This window comes from Rhinatrema bivittatum, chromosome 2 (assembly GCF_901001135.1).
Source record: "Rhinatrema bivittatum chromosome 2, aRhiBiv1.1, whole genome shotgun sequence".
Lineage (NCBI taxonomy): Eukaryota > Metazoa > Chordata > Amphibia > Gymnophiona > Rhinatrematidae > Rhinatrema > Rhinatrema bivittatum.
Window position 1 is genome coordinate 115344537 of NC_042616.1, and position 13323 is coordinate 115357859.

Below are 13323 nucleotides of genomic sequence, written 5' to 3' on the forward strand. Positions count from 1 at the left end.
AAAATGTTCAAATTTTATTAAATTATAATAATTTCAACAGTTATTGGCTCTGACTCATTTTTTTCTCATTCTACTCCACATTCAGTCACAGTCGGCCCTGTGATATAGTAAGGGCAAAGGTAGCGCTGGCGCCATTTTAAATACTGGCAATACGGCCCGAGTGCAGGAGGCCGCTCCCAGACACCCGCTGGACTTTTGGCAAGTCCAGCTTGGGGGGTCATGAGGCCCCCCCAAGCTGGCCAAAAGTCCCTGGGGGTCCAGCGGGGGTCCAGGAGCGATTTCCTGCACTCGTGACGTCGGATGCCAGGAATCAAAATGGCGCCGATAGCCTTGGCCTTACTATGTCACAGGGGCTACCGGTGCCATTGGTCAGCCCCTGTCACATGGTAGGAGCACAAGATGGCGCCAATGGCCATGTGACAGGGGCTGACCAATGGCACCGGTAGCCCCTGTTACATAGTAGGTCAAAGGCTATTGGCGCAATTTTGAGTATTGGCATCGGACGGCGATTTTGAGTCTCAAAATGGCGCCGATCGCCTTTGCCCTCACTATGATGGCAATCGGCGCCATTTTGAGTATTGGCATCGGACGGCGATTTTGAGTCTCAAAATGGCGCCGATCGCCTTTGCCCTTACTATGTGTGTCATAGTGAGGGCAAAGGCGATCTGCGCCATTTTGAGTATTGGCATCGGACGGCCGGCGTGCAATCAGGTTGCTCCCAGACCCCCGCTGGACTTTTGGCAAGTCTTGTGGGGGTCAGGAGCCCCCCCCCCCAAGCTGGCCAAAAGTCCCTGTGGGTCCAAAGGGGTCCCGGAGCGATCTGCCGTCCAATGCCAGGACTCAAAATGGCGCCGATAGCCTTTGCCCATACTATGTCACAGGGGCTACCGGTGCCATTGGTCAGCCCCTGTCACATGGTAGGAGCACATGGCGCCGATGACCATGTGACAGGGGCTGACCAATGGCACCGGTAGCCCCTGTGACACAGGCTATCGGCGCCATGATGAAACCAGCACCGAGGGTGTGAGAGTGCAAGGAATGGCTCCCGGACTCCCCGCTGGACCACCAGGGAGTGTTGGTAAGTCTTGGGAGGGTCAGGACGGTGAGGGGTTTAAATTTTTATTTAGGAGGCCAAATAAAACAGAAATCTGTTTAATACGTGGGGAGTCGCGATGCGTTTCGCCTCCCCACGTATTTAACACTTAGCAAAAAATAAGTTGCGGATTACAAATACGTGGAAAACGGATGCACACCTCTAGCTAAAACTCCTTTATCCTTCTCTAATGAGACTCAGTAGTAAAATTCTATTCCTTGTTGGACTCACTATACATTTTTTAAGTAGCAATTATTATTCTTTTTATATTGTTCACTGTGCCTAATGACAATGTTCACACCTGTGTCTCTAGAGATCTCAGTTATACTTGGATCCATATTACAAAATAGACCAATCAACAGATGCTTTAATTTTTATAGATTGCCATGTTTATGTTTGGCAGATTGTCTTTGATGTGGCATGCCTCAACCTGAGGCTTCGGTCATGGGAAATAGCTTTGCTAATAGCCTAAAAATGTTTCATCTTTTTTTTTTCTTTTCAAGTTTCAGATGCATGACAGAATTCTGTTCTGACTCTCTAACACATATTGCTGACAGGCTTGTGAGATTTAAATGCTTTAGGTAATGATGTTTGGTTTATATGCCATCTACTACTTGAGATCAGATAGAGGAAAACAGAAGACAAGAAAAGGGAGGGTATCAGAACAGGTAAGAGGGAGATTAAACAAGTAATAACATAGTAGATGAACACAGAAAAAGACCTAATTGGTCTATCCAATCTGCCCAGAAAGTTTATTTTATTTTTATTTATGTATGTATTTATCTATTTATGTATTTATTTTTAATGGTAATAACTGCCACTACATGAAGTTTGCCACCATGCTGTCTGTTAAGATAAACCATGCTCATTCAAATTAGGACTTTTGTGCCTGTTAGAGATAGGATGGATTCCTTCTTTCTGTTTTCTCATTGGCAGATCTCCTAGACAACTTTTCTCTCTATTTTGTTTCACTTTGAATTATTGATTTTCCATTTCACATTTTCTGGTTTACTATGAATTTAACTGTTAGTTCACCGTTTTGATCTTTTTGTTTATATTTAGTTTATGACTGCTTTTCTGTTTTCCAATCCTCTTGCTCCTTTCCAGTACAGCCAACCCTATACACATCCCCTCCAATGAGGTTTAGGTGAAAATTGAATTAGGGCTGAGCAGAACATTTGTTGAAGACTGAAAAACTATGAATGTACTTATCTTCATGGTATTTTATCAGAATTCAGAAGATACAATCTGAATTCAGCTAGTCGTTCATGAATTAAATATTAAATGATCTGCCACTTCCATATCATATTAGTTCCATCCCCGAAGTGTGAAACAGAATCAGATTAATAAAACATCTTGGTTATCTCAATTTTTTTGTACAGTTTTTCCTCCAACTAATTTTTTCTCTTTTTTCAAAGTCATAATCCACTGTCATGTATCTGGTTGTTCTTTTTTCATACTCATCTAATAGAATAACAGTGGAAACTACATGCAGAACTGTATAGATACATTATACACAGCACTTATGACAAATAAAAATGTTTTAGCATGTTAGTCAAATAAAGTAATGGTGCTGGCTAGCTCTGATGGCATCACTAAAGTGACATCACTTTGGCACTGGCCTCAGAGCCATCAGCACAGTTATTTAAAGGAATGCAATGGGGCAGGATTAAGTGGGCATTGATACTGCCCCTTCCTTTCTCAAGGACCCCCATGGAAAGAATAAATGGGGTTTAGGGAGGTCCCCTGCCCTGGCACAGTTTTTAAGGGTGTAATGATGCCATGGAATAGGATGCTTTTTCCCATATAACCCAGCAGAATCAAGGCACAAAAACTGAGAGAAATTGGCAAAAGAATATATGTGAGCTTTATTCCTACACAAGAACCAGCAGTAATATAACTCACAGCAACTACTTCCCCAACAATTACAGGCAACAAAATCAGCAGTGTAACAGCAAAGCATTCAGATTATAGTTTACCCTAGAAAATAACTAAGTATATGAAATCAATGCCAGATGAAAGAGCCTATATACACCTGACCACTTATGAGAATGACCAAGGAGAAAGTATATGTACAGTAGGCATATCTCTGAGTAATGGCTTCTCCTCTTTTGCCCTCAGCAATGCCTGCGAAGAAAGGACTCACTGGGGGAGCTGGCAGTGCACTGTGATCATGTGGGCAGTAATCAGGGTCAGTTGTTCACTCGGTGCAAAGGGCTATTGTGAGACCCCTAACTTATATACTCTTAATTGCAGAACCAATACTAGGCTACCATGCAGGTATGAGATGATAGCCAGATCTGGGCTTGTTCTCTGTCATATTGTCACCACCCTAAGTAGGAAGTAAGTGGGGAAAGGGGGAGTCCACAAGCTATATGCTAGATGTTTTAACTTCATTTTTCACTGAAACAGAAAGGTACTTCCTCATTCCTGAGCTGCCTGAACTTACTGTAATTACTTCCTATTTGTGAAGTGCAGTATCTTCTTAATCACTTCTAAATGTCTCTTCTAAATATCTCTATTGTAAACTAGGGATGTGCAATCATTTTTCCCAAATTAGGCAATGTCAACAAAATTGCCTAATTCAGAATGGTTTGGGAGAACTGAAAAACGATTGAAATTTTTCTGAAATTTCAGAAAAAAATCATTTTTGAGTTAGTGCGTGCTAACTCCCGATAGTGCGCACTAATCCAAAAACCAGGGCCCCCGAAAAAAACAAACAAACCCGAACCACGGGAAAAATGAAATTCCCGTGGGTGGGCCCCGAAAAGAAGCCAGACACAAAATTTTTACCCAAAGCACATCTCTATAAAGTACTTCAAAAAAGCATTTAAAGTAAGATTTCAGAACAGTTTATGTCTTTTAACCAAAACATTATAAGATAGTTTATTCTAAGAAAGATACAGAACTTTTCTTCTGGTCTATTTTCATCTTAGAAGTAGTTCCTCATTTCTGAAAAAAACTTCAGAGGGATAGCCATGTTAGTCTAGTCACACTTACAGTTGTCAGTAGGCTATACTATAATACTATTAACACTCTCTCCATACCATGTTTGCCTAATCCAATGTCTTTTCTGAATATATTTTACCCATCTCCTGTACATCACTACATGCATCTGACCAAAAACAAAATAGGGCTGAAAACCTTTTGAAGTACCACCCCTACTTCTGAGACAATCACTTCCTAGCCATCACAAGACTGTATGGTTCTGATACCTACGTGTCAGCCCTAAGGTCTGAAATGGTGACAGACTTGTCTTTTCTGTCAGGGGAAAATGCCTCCATATTATCCCAGTATCTAAATACAATCTCATATGACTAGAAGAAATTATAACATATCAAATATACTATATCAATTCTAATGCAAACAATGTTTCATTCTGGAATTTACCAGTTTCTTAATAAATAAAACAGTTAACTACAACATTTCACTGCCTAAGCAAAGCCCTTGACAGTAATCCATTTTATATAGGGACAAACTCACCCTCTGAATCCTTTTTCTGTAATTCCTATCTCCAATATAGAGAGGAAGGAGGGGAGTCAGAGGGGCCTGAGGAGGTCCTAGATGACCTCAGCTCTGACCATCTGGATAGGCCCAGGTTCTTCCAGTTTCTTGGGGGCAGGAAGGGGTCAGAAAGCCTTGGGGAAGCATCAGGAAAGCTCTGAGGATAAGACAAAGGGAACTGCAAGGGCAGGTGAGGCCATGTTTTTTTTTAACAAACTTTTTAAACATTTTCTTGCAAGGTCTTTTTTGATTCATTCAATGTTTTTTTTTGTTTTGTTTTTTTTTGTTCGCTTGAGCTATTCATGTAAAATTAATGCATATCTCTAAAGAACACAGTTTTTGGATATCTCGGATGTTCAAGTCATGAAAAAGTTCTCGTTTAATAAGAGAACCATTGTACACCTCTGCCAACAATTAGAGGGGGATCTGTGCCTTTCTACAAAGAGAAGTTACACCAGTTCACATCAAAGTTACCACAGCCCTTTTTAGCCAACAGCACCTTCCAGACCACTCTCAGGTCTAGAAGTCAATCAACCACTTTGCTCTGTATTGCACAGTTTCTGAGTTCTTTTCTTAGGAGAACAAATCAATATATATTTTTTTCTGATTCCAGACAGCATTAACACCAAATCATTACAGAATATTATGACATTGATCAATTTGGCGTGGAGAAAACAAGTATGGATTTTGTTTTTATGTAAATTGTTGCCCCTTTGGGCTTGAATAAAGAAATCAAATGGGCTGTGTTCCTCTAATTAAATATGCATGATGTCATCATGACTCTTTGCACGTATTTCTCTGTCGATATTGTAAACCACGCTGGGCGGGAACCAATTAATGTCACAGTGTTACTTGGGGTTTCCTCTTAAACATTATCAATTCCTTAGATGGTAACCAGGTAAGTTTACAATTGAGAATAAAATAGAATTTGAAATAAATGACATTATTAAACAGTTAAATTTTGTTTATTTCTAAATTCCCTTTCTGAAAAGAATTAAGCTGGTGTTAAACATATAGTGGTATCACCTCATTTAGAACAGTACCTATTGCAACATTAATTGTTACCCCACACTAAATATTAAATACTAGAACAACTTTTATTTCCTCAATGATTATTAAAATCACTTAAATCAAATTACCTTACAAAACCTATAATATATTTCACACTAAAGCATCTCTAATCAATAACATGTCTAAAATATTATTTGTATCAAAGACCCAATAAGACACATATTTTGAAACCCCCCAATCAACTCCTTGCTATAAATCACTCTCACTCACATACACATGCGCTCATCTAAAAAATATAAATGCCCACAGGACAAAAAAGAGCCCATAACTTGGGAAACAAAATGTCCAAATGATGATAATCAGTCCTTATTATAATTGGAGAACAAGGTGTCAAAATGATGGTAAAACATCCTCAAAAAAAGGTGTAAAATGGAGCCAAAAAACACAAAAGTTACAAGAGATACTGTTAAAAAGAATCCACAGTAAGATGTAACCAAATGTGGAGAAATTCCTTCTGGACCATTCAACTCAGATAATAGTCATAGCGACACTCCATAGGGCAAAGCCCTTCAAGGAACAATAAATCTTGAATATATGGTTCTTGTTCATATGACTTAATCCACTAAGACAATTTTAAATGATCAATAGCTTATGGCAGTGTCTCCCCAAGTGTGCCAGGTTCAAAACACTTATCACCGATGAGCAGTTTCACCAAAGATATATCTCACAATGTCTGTCCAAAGATAGAGCACTTATACCCCACATATAGTCCTTCAAAGATACCTGATACTGCAATGTTTTAGCACACCAATGGTGCCATCATCAGGGGGATAGTATATACTGTATAATAAAATAAACATACAGCACATCATCAACCCTAGAAAACCTTTCATACCTCTAATAGCACTTATACATCATAACTCACCAGAATCAGCAACAAGACGTGTCTCCATATCAATATAGTGAAAAATGCTTCTAAACTACTAAAGCAAAAACCACTAAATGCCTCCTCAATCAATGGGAGGGCAACTAACTCTTACATCAATACATGGAGTGATTACCAATCCATTTTATGAATGTGGACCTGAAAGAGAACCTTCATTCACTGAAAGAACTACTTCTATGGGCCTTTAGGACCTGAAAGAGAACATCCTCAACCACCTTAAAATGTTAAAGGGACTACTTCTGTGGGGTATGGAGAACCTGAAAGAGAACCTCTCCAAATAACTTAAAGTGTTAAAGTGACCGCTTCTATAGAGCTTGAGAACCTGAAAGAAGTCAGTAGCACAGATGCATAAGAAGTAGAGATATGAATCGGGTACCAGAATCGGTTCCAGTTTCAGTATCGTGGACCCACGGGAAATTTAGTTTCCCGCAGACCAGACAGGTTTTTTTTTTTTTTGGCTGTCCCGAGCCGAAAAAAAAAAAAATCCTACCCTGACCCTTTAGAACTAATTATTTACAATCCCCCCCTCCCGACCCACACAAAACTTGCTTAAAGTCCCTGGTGGTCCAGCGGGGGTCCCGGGAGTGATCTCCCACTCTCGGGCCATCGGCTGCCAGTAAACAAAATCATGCTGGTGGCCCTTTGCCCTTACCATGTGACAGGGGCCATTAGTGCCATTGGCCGGCCCCTGTCACATGGTAGGAGCAATGGACAGCCAGCACCATCTTAAAAAAATGGCACGGGCCATCCATTGCTCCTACCATGTGACAGGGGCCGGCCAATGATGCTGATAGCCCCTGTCACAGGGTAAGGGCAAAGGGCCATCAGCTCCATTTTGATTAGTGGCAGCCAACGGCCCGAGAGGGGGACATCGCTCCTGGGACCCCCACTGGAGCACCAGGGATTTTAGGCAAGTTTTGGGGGTCAGGAGGATGAATGATTGTAAATAATTAGATCTAAATGGTCGGGGTGGGTTGGTTTTTTTTTTTTCTGTGTGCCCTTTCTCCCCCCCCCCCCCCCAAAAAAAAAAAAATAAGACAACCACATGAAAATTTCATGGGGTTTTCCTATCATTTTCGGGGCACCCAATACATGACAGATTAGAAAATATCATACGATATTTTCATCTATCAAAAAAATGATGCACAACCCTGATAAGAAACGCTTGGTAAGCAGGAGCCTAAGAAACATCCCTTTTAAGATCAATGCAGGAAAGACTTATTGTCTTTTCTGATTCTTAATATAGGACAAAAGGGGCTTGTCATAATGAAGAAGCTTGATAGAGCTCTAAAAATGTTTTCTTAATACTTAATATGCTTCTGATGTCAAATAGAACATCTCCCACTCTATCTCCTTCTTCAAACTTCTAGGGGAGACTGTATCCCATTTGAAAATATATAAGTGTTCCTTGCATGTCAATGCTTTATCTGGGTCACACCCTCTGTCCTCTGACATGACATATGATCTTTTCTAATACTACAAATTGCAGTTCATGAAGCCCATGACCAGCTTCATGCCAATGTAAGACAAGAGGAGCCTCCTCCTTACAACACCTAATACAACTTAGATGTTCCTGTATTCTAATCTTAATCAATCTCCTGGTTTTCCCAATGTAGGCAAGCTTACATGGATACTATATCAAATAGATCATGCCTGAAGATTCACAAGATGTATGTGACAATAATTTAAATGGGTGGCTAAAGTTAAAACCTCGCTAGTGAAAGAGAGTGGGCAAACTTTACAGTGACCACAAGTGAAGTGACCTCATGATATATCTCTATCAACTTCCTTTATTTGTTGAAAAGTGGAATGAACTAATTTGTCTCTAAGGTTCTATGCTCATTTAAGCACAAAAGTAGGACCTTCACCAAACACAGGATGTAACCATAAAGCATCCTAATGTGCATTGCACCTGCCAAGTGTCTGGTAAAAATGTCAACATGCAAACTAGTTTTGCAGTCTCCTATCTTGTAGTAAACTGCAATAGCAACTCCCTATTAATGTTAGATTTGTGGACCCTTGGGCCGACCGGAGCCAGAGGATGGATTGCTGAAGATGGTTGCAGCAGTGGCCCCGACCAGGAGGCGGCAAGGACAGACTGGTGGCTGGCAGGTGGTGGAACTCTGGGAGCCCTATGCGACCAAGGGCTTTGGCGAGGAAGAAGGAGATGGTGGCGCTGGCACTGTTGGGAGAAGTTCTTCGCCCTGGAAGCCGATCCTCCCCCGAGAGGAGCTCGTAGGAGTTCGGCCGCTGGGACTTAGGAGATTGTCCCTGGAAGCCGGAGTCCCCCCAGGAGGAGCCCGTAGGAACCCGGCCACTGGGACTTAGGAGGGCCCGCAGGGGCCTGGTCAGTCGAAGTCCAAGGTTGAGTGCCGAAGGGTCGTCGCTCACCAGTCCAGAGTCAGGAACCAATGGATCACTGTAAGCCAGTCCGAGGTCAGAAGCCAGAGAATCAACGTAAGCCGGTCCGGGGTCAGAAGCCAGAGGGTCAACGTAAGCCGCTCTGGGGTCAGAAGCCAGAGAATTACCATAAGCCGGTCCAAGGTCAGGAGCCAAGAGTCAACGCAAGCCAATCCGGGGTCAGGAGCCAAGTAGAAGATAAGGAAGGAGGTACGCAGCAACTGGAGACAGGAAATCCTGGGAACCTCGTTGCAAGGCACTGGAGAGAAGCAACTGCAGGGCTTAAGTAGCCCTGCAGCGTCTGACGTCACCGGAGGCACTCTTTCGAATTTCCCGCGCTGGCCCCTTTAAATTGTAGGCAGAGACGCACGCGCGCATCTAGGGGGCAGGGCCAGATGCCGAAGGACGCCGGCTGCTCCGGCGAGGCAGACACGAGGCAGCAGAGGGCCCTGCAGGCCCGGGTGAAGCTGCCCGATGTCGGGGCTGTGGCAGCGGAGGTCCCCGGAGGCCTGGGGGACACAGGCTAGCGCCGGAGCCGCGACCAGGTAGGCGGCGATCCCGGGGCCGACCCGGGATCGCAACTGTACCCCTCCTCCTACGCCCCCTTCTGGGGGGCCGGGGCTTGTCCGGGTGCCGGGCATGAAACTGGCGAAGGAGGTCCTTATCCAGGATGTGGGAAGAGGGCTCCCACGAATTCTCCTCAGGACCATAGCCCTCCCAAGAGAGAAGGTACTCCCAGCGATGTTGACGGAACCGGACGTCCAAGACCTCTTTTACCGTGTACGTGGTCCCAGGATCCGAAGCGACCTCGGAAGGCTGCGGAGGCAGAGGTTGAAAGCGAGAGAGGACCACCGGTTTGAGGAGAGAAACATGGAAGACGTCGTGTATCCGCAGAGTAGATGGTAGACGTAAGCGGTAAGAGACCGCGCCAACACATTCGGCTACCCGGAAGGGTCCGATGTAGCGAGGGGCTAGCCTCATGGAAGGGATCCGGAGCTGGATATTTTTTGTACTGAGCCAAACCCGCGATCCGGGCAAAAATACTGGAGCGGGTCGGCGAGACTTGTCCGCGTAAGCCTTGAACCGGGCGGCAGTGCGGTGGAGTTTCTCCTGCGTGGTGTGCCAAAGCTGGCGAATCTAGTTGGCCGTCAGTTGCGCCGCTGGCGAAGAGGTAGACACAGGCAACGGTAGTGGAGGCTTGGAAACCTTTCCATAAACCAGCTGGAAGGGAGACTGTAGCGTGGCGGAGTGTCGATGACGATTGTAACAGAACTCGGCCCACGGAAGAAGAGCCACCCAGTTGTCCTGCTGCTCCCTGACAAAGGCTCGAAGAAACACTTTCAGGGTTCGATTCGTGCGTTCCACCTGCCCATTGCCTTGGGGGTGGAACGCCGTGGTCAGGTCTAGTTGAATCCCAAACTTCCTGCAGAGCGCCCGCCAGTATTTTGCCATGAACTGGGGGCCACGGTCCGAGGCAATATGCTGAGGCAAGCCGTGCAGGCGGAAGACATGGTGGACGAAAAGTTCAGCCAACTCTGGAGCCGTGGGCAACTTGGCAAGTGGCACAAAATGGGCCATTTTCGAAAAGCGGTCAATCGTGACCCACACCACCATTTTCCCTTGAGACGGGGGCAACTCGACAATGAAGTCCATGGAGATGTGAGTCCATGGCTCCGCGGGTACAGGGAGTGGCTGAAGGAGCCCCCAGGGACGACCCGGCAAGGGTTTCTGCTGCGCACACGTGGGACAGGACTGTACGTAGAGACAAACATCCTCCTTCACCCTTGGCCACCAATAGAACTCCGTCAGTAATTGGAGAGTCCGAGCGACCACGGGGTGCCCAGTCGTCAATGAGTCGTGTGCCCATGCTAGGATCTTCCTTCTAGCACGCACCGGGACCACCGTTCTCCCTGCTGGTGCAAGTTCGGTGGCGGCCAGCTGGATCTTAGCCGGATCCAAAATGTATCGAGGGGGGTCAGAGATGTCCTCAATCTCGGAAATGCGTGAGAGAGCGTCTGCCCTGGTATTCTTGGCTGCCGGTCGATACTGAAGCGTGAAATTAAATCTACTGAAAAAGAGGGACCAGCGAGGCTGCCGGGGATTGAGCCTCTGCGCATGGGACAAGTACTCAAGGTTCTTGTGGTCCGTATAAACCACGATTGAATGTTGAGCCCCCTCCAGCCACTGGCGCCACGCTTCAAAGGCCAGCTTAATGGCCAATAGTTCCTTGTCCCCGATGCCGTAGTTCTTCTCGGCAGGCGAGAACCTCCGGGAGAAGTAAGAGCAGGGCCGGGTTCTCCCGTCCTTGGAGACTTGGGAGAGGACGGCCCCCACGGCTGTGTTGGAGGCATCCACCTCCACAATGAACGGACGTAGGGGGTCCGGGTGTCGGAGGCAAGTGTCCTGGAGGAAGCCGTCTTTAAGATCCTGGAAAGCCTGTACAGCAGTTGATGACCAATTTCGTGCATCTGCACCCTTACGCGTGAGGGCCGTTAAAGGCGCCACCAAGGAGGAGTAATGCAGGATAAAGTGGCGGTAAAAGTTGGCGAAGCCTAGGAAACGCTGGAGTGCCTTCACTCCCACAGGTTGTGGCCAGTTCCGGATGGCAGCAACTTTATCGGGGTCCATGCGGAAGCCGGTAGAGGAGACGATGTATCCCAGAAAGGGCAGAGACTCCTCCTCAAACTGGCATTTCTCCAATTTAGCATATAGTCGGTTTTCTCTCAGCTTTAGCAAAACCTGTCGCACATGTTGCCGATGTTCCTCAAGATCCCGTGAATAAATCAATACATCATCGAGGTAGACAATGACAGATGTGTACAAAAGGTCGCGCAGCACCTCGTTCATTAGGTTTTGGAACACCGCTGGAGCGCTGCAGAGACCGAAAGGCATAACGAGGTACTCGTAGTGACCGTCCCTGGTATTAAAAGCGGTCTTCCACTCGTCCCCCGATCGGATCCGTACGAGGCTGTACGCGCCTCTAAGGTCCAGTTTGGTGAAGATGCAGACCCCTTGTAGGCGATCCAGAAGTTCCGGAATCAGAGGCAATGGATATCGGTCTCGTCGGGTGATCTGGTTCAAACCCCGGTAATCGATACAGGGCCGAAGAGACCCATCCTTCTTGGCCACAAAAAAGAAGCCGGCACCAGGCGGGGAATTGGATGGTCTTATAAACCCTCGGTCCAGGTTCTCCTTAATATAGGCAGACATGGCTTTAGTCTCTGGCAAGGACAGAGGGTATACCCTCCCACGAGGGGGCGTAATATCAGGTAACAAATCTATTGCACAATCAAACGGGCGATGCTCAGGCAATAGTTCTGCCTTCTCTTTGGAAAAGACATCCTGGAAGGCCTGGTACTGAGGTGGCACCGACAGCGGGGCTGCCAGAAGCGGGAGCGTCTGAAGCGGGCGAGCAGGAAGACAGCTGTGGGAACAGGCTGGCCCCCAAGACGTGATCTGAAGCGAGTGCCAGTCTATCACTGGCGAGTGTTTCCTTAGCCAAGGCAGTCCAAGGATGAGCGGGTGAATAGATTTCTCGAGGATGAGGAAGGAGATCTCCTCCTTATGAAGAAGCCCGACCTGAAGCTGAAGAGGGCTCGTACGAGTAGAAATGGATCCTGGAAGGGGAATACCCTGGATGGATGACACTCGCAAGGGTGGTTCCTGAGGCAAGACTTTGAGCTGTAGTTGTTGTACCAGATCTCGGAGGATAAAATTCCCCCTGGACCCGGAGTCGAGCAGCGCCAGGGTATCGAAGCCTCCTCCAGGAAGACAGAGTCTCGCTGGAACAGTACATGGGGAGCTTGGAGAGGTACTGCCTAGAATCAACTCCCCACTAGACTCTAGGTTTGGGCGTTTCCTGGACGCTCTGTGCAGCGAGCCAGGAAGTGCCCCGTACCCCCGCAGTAGAGGCATAACCCCTGTGAGCGTTGACGCCTCCGTTCTTCGGCAGAGAGAGGACCCCGGCCCAACTGCATGGGTTCTTCCGGCGGAGAGGCAGCTGCCGCAGAAGGCGAAGCTCGAACCAGAGGTGGCGTGGTTCGACGTGCAGACAGCCCGTGGGTGGACCTTCGCTCTCGAAAGCGGCGCTGGATGCGCCGGTCCACGCGTCCAGCCAGTTCTATGAGTTCCTGTAGGTCATCCGGAAGGTCCCGGGCCGCGAGATCATCTTGGAGCCGAGGAGAAAGGCCCTCCAGGATTATCCCGTGTACTGTCCTCTCCCCAGGCTAGCTCAGTAGCCAGGGTCTGGAACTCCGTCGCAAATTCCACTAAGGGGGGATTGCCTTGTCACAGCTGGAGGAGTTCTGAGGCAGCTGTGGAGGCCCGGGATGGTTCGTCAAAGATCCTCCGGAAGGCTTTGATGAATTGC